Below are 6,056 nucleotides of genomic sequence, written 5' to 3'. Positions count from 1 at the left end.
AGATACGAATAAAAACATGCACACATACATTTGCATGCACATACACAAACGGATGAACACAGACGTTCCCGAAGATTCCCCCTCTTGTGTCAGACAGCGATTAGACTGATTATTCACCCCACTGCCTCCGCGTGCGATCAGAACCAAATCAGATCTAAACCATCAAGGCGGAAGCTGTCCCGCGTCTCTATTCCCTGGAGTTCCGGCATAATTATTCTGTGCGGCGTGGGCTCTGATTAGATTTCTGCTCGGAGACACTCGCTCAATGTCAGTCGCGGCTGGCTACGACTGCTTCCTCACAGTCTGTTATTATTTTTTATTGTGTCCATTTTTACTGGAGTCTGCTGAGCGCTTTCACGTGCGTCTGATGAGTCCAACGACCATTGCAGCCTACATCAGAATTACAGCTCAAGCGATGCCTTATTTTTTTTTAAATCTTTATTGTTGCCGAGGCCCAAATACCCCTGGGAGGCGATGCGCGCCTCCGCTGCTCGATGTACTGAGCTAAATGAAAGAATAACAACCGAATCATTCCCGTGCTGGTGTAGGCTATTACCCGGCCTAAAGCCAGCTCTCCACACCCTTGTCCGCGCCAGTGAGAAATCACAATCTGTCGGACGTCGCAAACATTGGACAACTCTCAACGTCCAGTGCGCAGTCCTACAATAGCTATTCTCAGCGGTCTGACAAGATCCCTCAGGGAACGTAGCTACACAATAGCCTACAGCCTTCACAGTGTGCATAGGCTACTTTGTGAAAGTATGTAGTTGGGAATAAAGGCGATCATTTTATATTGTACTGTTGCTAGGACATACCACTTCGGAGAGTACGGATGAAAATTCGCCTTTGAGCCAAATGCTATGGTAAACCGCATGTGGATTTTAAAAACGCTAGGCTACAACATTGCACCTACACATCAAATTACGTTGATGGAGAGACACTCGCACACAAATCTAATGAGTGGCAAACGCCGCCGTACGTGATTTCTCAGGAGACCATTGAAGGGAAGCAACAGAGTAGCTTTTCGATCTTTTGAGATGAAACGCAACGGGGAGTAGGGATGCTGTGTTCAGGGCTCGCCTTTGCTCCAGCCTGTCATCTTCTGACGCAGAAAATAGTGTTAGACGACCTCCAGTGGCCAACTGTGAGCATTGCTCCATAAATTACAGTGTTTTGATAACAGAGCAATTACATTACAGGCCTTGCGTGATAGGATAGGAAACAGATAATCCGGAGGTAGTGGCAGCTACTGCCTGCATCAGAACGAACCGCGGAAAGAATCACGTGTTCTCTTGTACGCAGAGCAGCACTGTCAACAAAGCCAGGAAAGGACCACAATACCTGTGCTAATGGTGAGCTTTACTCCTGAACAATCAGACGCAATTATCCCCCGTTAACTTGTAATGACAGTTCCCGCTGTTTGTGTGTTCCCCAGCAGGCGTTCGTTCTCTCCGTAGACACCTGTCTCCTCCAGTCAGCGAATTGTTTATTTCACTTGGCAGTTTCCTCTTGGCAGTTTTCTATTGGTAGTTTAACGGGAACTTGGAAAAATCCAAGGATTTCAGTTTTATTAATGGCTTGAGGTCTAATTGGGTCCTTTTGCCAATAAATCACACAACCTTCATCATTTCAGTGATGGATTTATCATTGCCCTTTGTCGAGGAGGGATCATCGCAGGGCACACACACCATTCACTCACACACTCATACCCACGGGCAATTTAGACTCTCCAATCAGCCTAACCTGGGAGGAAACCGGAGTACCGGAGGAAACCCACACGAACACGGGGACATGCAAACTCTGCACAGAGAGGCCCCGGTCGACCAGGATTCGAACCCAGGACCTCCTTGTTGTGAGGCAGCAGAGCCACCCACTGCAACATCCGTGCCACCCAGTGCAATCTAATCATATGCAATTAGAAATATTCTCAATATGCACGGATCCTCCATATTTATTTTATTTTCACCAAGATGCAGGAGCGACATTTGCTGGAAATGTGAGTTCATTTTTTAAACTGACAATAGCACAACATGTCCCTGTACAATAGCTGAGTATACTTGCACTTACACTGTCATTTACCTGAAAGCAGGTGACTAGTTGATGTAGTAAGTCGCCCGGTGCACTAGTGGTCTGTAGATAAATTGTTGGCATGTTGTTGAGCTAACCTGAGGTCCTCTCTACAGCTTATAATTTACTGAGGCAGGAGAGGCCTGTTTCTCTTCAGCACTGGAGATTCCTGGCCGTAGCCAGCTTGATACGAATGGCCATATTGGGCTGAAATCAGGACAACTGAACTGCACAATAAGCCCCTGGTTCTCACAAGACTGAATTAAGAATAAAACCCATGTTCATTTTAAATGCAGTCTCGCCAGGCTTTCATGGAGCCACTGAATTCATTAGCCAGTGTGAGGTCCTGTCGTGGAAGGAATCCATGTGGAATCCGTCGTGTGTGAAAACATCGGCTTCCGGAGACACTTTTGGTAGTTTACTGATGTGCCGTGCGCGCTCGCGCGTAGATACGGTGCCCGTTTGTTCTCAGGACTCGCCATGTCTGTCTGGACCACGGATCTGAGGAATACTTCTCTGCCTAACAGTGGAAACCCCACTTCTCTACTGAAAAATGCCCTTGGATCGGTTTCCGTCAGTTTGTTTGATCATTCCATTTGTCATACTGTAGTATTATGTGTCTGCCACAAGGTAGTGACGAAATTTCCTTTTATAAATATTTTTTTTCTGGCAAGAAACCAAACACGGGTATAACCTTAATTAGCAGGTCAAACTATTTTAATTTTATTGGGCTTTACAATAAAATTGTGTTTAAAAAAAAAAAAGTTAAACGCACGGATGGTGCAATGGGTAGCACTGCCGCCTCACAGCAAGGAGGTGCTGGGTTCGAATCCCCGTTGTCTCCTGCTTAATCTAATCAACTGTACGTCGCTCTGGATAAGAGCGTCTGCCAAATGCCATTAATGTAATGTAATGTAATGTAATGGAAAGTAGAAATGTCTCACACAAGACTGATCAGAGCTGATTCTCTCTCCTCTTGTTTGGTTGGTAAAATTCTGCCTTTTTCTTTGCTGTTGAATTTTAGCTTAGATACTAGAATGAAATGAATGTCCTGTGTCTTCGGGATATATTTTTAAAATGTATACAAACCACACTGACAGCAGCTATAAGTCACATGACTGCCAACTAGAAAGTGAATATGCAAGTTCTGAATTACATTTTACTGGAGGCAAAATGAGACAAGGTTATAAATTATTTCTATAACAAAGCTACAGTGACACGTTTCTATATGTTGGTGGACTTGTGTGCACTCACACACAAAACATTTCAAATGAATGTGATTATAAAAGCAGGGTTGTGATTGTGTGTGCTGATGATGATCATATGATTGAGCATTACAGTAAGCCTATAGCTACGACTGCTCTCACCATACTGGGTATAATGTATATTTGCTGAGATTGACATTTGTCTGTTTCATTACAGTGGTATGGAGTGGGTGGAAATGGCTGACGCTGATATGCAGAAGTTTTACTTTGCTGTTTGTTTTACGTTGTGCTCTAGCATACCAGCCTGTCAGTGGAGGATTTGTTGGATATATTTAATATATTTTATATAGCTGTAAATGTAGCATTTACTCTTTCCGCTCTAACTGGTTCTTCTTCCAGCTCTAACTGGTTCTTCTTCCAGCTCTAACTGGTTTGTTGGAACGCCTTCATTCTGCAGCAGAATAAAAGTATTTTTTCTTTTATTAACAGAGGTCAGAAGATTGTTTATGGTAGCACAGTTTATTATAATTTGAAGTGCTATAGTGTCGCGAACAGTGGCAGTTGCAGTGAATTGTGTGAGTCGATATTGCGGTTAATGGACACACTGTGTCAGGCAGTCCGTAGCTGGTTATTTTACGGTGCAGACTCAGCGGTAGTGCATGACCTGGGCATGTCACCTCCCTCGATGTTCACAAAGCGTGAGATATGCTAGCGTAGGCACGGGTCAGGCATGTTCTGTGCAGAATGCCATGTAGAACGCACCCGCCTCTACCAACTCACTCACAGTAAGAGCCGGCCTTTCTGCTCTATCGCCACCATGTGGCCGGAGATGCTACTACACCCATTCCAAGGTATCTTCCTTTGCCACTGGATTTGACCTTTGTAAAATTACATTGTGTTATGTATTGCTTAGTCATGACCTTGTCAGGAGCAACTTACACTTTAATATACTATCAATTTATATAGCTGGATATACGCGGAAGCAGTTGAGTTTTAGTACTGTCTGTGATATAATTTATATATATATATATATATATATATATATATATATACTCAGTGAGCACTTTATTAGGTATTCATTAGACTTATTTTTTCACTGTTGTAATGTGTGGTTATTTGCGTTTCTGTCACCTTCCTGTTAGCTTCGATCAGTCTGTCCATTCTCCTCTGACGTCTCTCATCAACAAGGCGTTTCTGTCTTTTTTTTTGCACCATTCTTTGCAAACTCTATAAGTACTATAAGATTAGTGTGCATGACAATCCCAGGAGATCAGCAGGTGAAACCACCAACAATCACTCCACTGTCAAACCCACTTAGATCACATTTTTCCCAATTCTGGTGGTTGATGTGAACTTTAACTGAAGTTCCTGACCCATATCTCATGATTGTATGAATTGCACTGCTGTGTATGTGTTCTTACTAATTTGAACTAATACAATAACAAACACTAGTTTAGATGGGAGGGCCTGGAAAAGCACTAGTGTGATACAGCACAAGTTGTCATTATCTCCTATAAAATAATCCTTGGTTCCTGCCTAAATTTGGGAAGATTGATCTTCGTCGATGAGATGTCTGCCCAATTCTGTGTTTTGTTTAAATCTTTTGGAATTTCAGTGGCCTCCACGCGCTCATTAGTATGCAGCAGCTAATGCCGTTCTTCAGCTGGAGAAATCTCATGGTAATAAACGGGAGACGGGCAATCAGGTTATTATGCAAATCAATTCAGTTTCTGCAATACACGTAGTGCATATTCATGGGGCTATAAATGAACTAGGCCCTCGAGTGATTGGTTATTGGGAGTGAATGTTAACTCATACAGGTAATATTAGAGCTGTGGTTTGAGATGTCTGCAGATGCGAATCTATCACTCAATCAATCTATCAACTTCCCCTGTTTCACGAACCTTTCTGGGGACCAGCTTATTCATCTTCATGATGCTTCCGTCCTGTTGGTTGTATGTGGGTCTTTGAATTTATATGACATAAAATGCCCTTGTGTGCTGCTTGGAAGAGAAATTGACGTGATTAGTAACGGAAAGAAATGAATATGACACGGGACCAGACCCTGTGTCTTTACCCGGGATGTAGCTAGGAATTCCAGCCTCCCTGAAAGAATATTGAGAATATTTTTTAATTGAGATATTAAGAATATATACGGAAGCCATGTACCTGGATTCCTATGGAAGGCTGCCATGTTTGACTGTGGGGCTTTTAGGCACGAGGGCATTCGCATTGAAGATGAATGAATAGGAATGAAAATAAATCTGTGTGGCTCAGTCAAAAAAAAAAAAAAGAATCAGTCCCTGGATAATTAGTGTCTAGAAATTTTAGAATTTAAATGGAGTATAATTTAGTTTAATTTTGGTAGGGTAAAGTTGTATTTTTCAATGGACTTGAGCTTTTTGACACCAGAGACTTAGTAATTGCAATACCTCCGGTAACCACTGGAGCTTGTGAGATTCTGGGGGAATGTCAATCCCTGCCCCCCCCCTGTGTCAGACACACTAGTTAATGTAATCAATCCATTGCACACATGCATAACCGTATTAAACACACACACACACACACAGGAATGAAAGAGACGTTTTTTCAACACATCCCTATTTATTAATAATGATAATAAAATTATGCATGATGAACATGATGACTGAAGCATGTTTAGAATGGAACAAATAATTATCATTGTTCTTTTGTATGTTACATGGCAGGGGTGGGATAAAAAATATGAACATTTTTTCATCAGAAATTGTAATGCAGAAATATCAAAGAGTGGTTCGCCTCACC

Source organism: Conger conger, chromosome 16 (assembly GCF_963514075.1).
Source record: "Conger conger chromosome 16, fConCon1.1, whole genome shotgun sequence".
Lineage (NCBI taxonomy): Eukaryota > Metazoa > Chordata > Actinopteri > Anguilliformes > Congridae > Conger > Conger conger.
The sequence above is the reverse complement of the archived record's forward strand: the minus strand, read 5'-3'. Positions refer to the sequence as shown.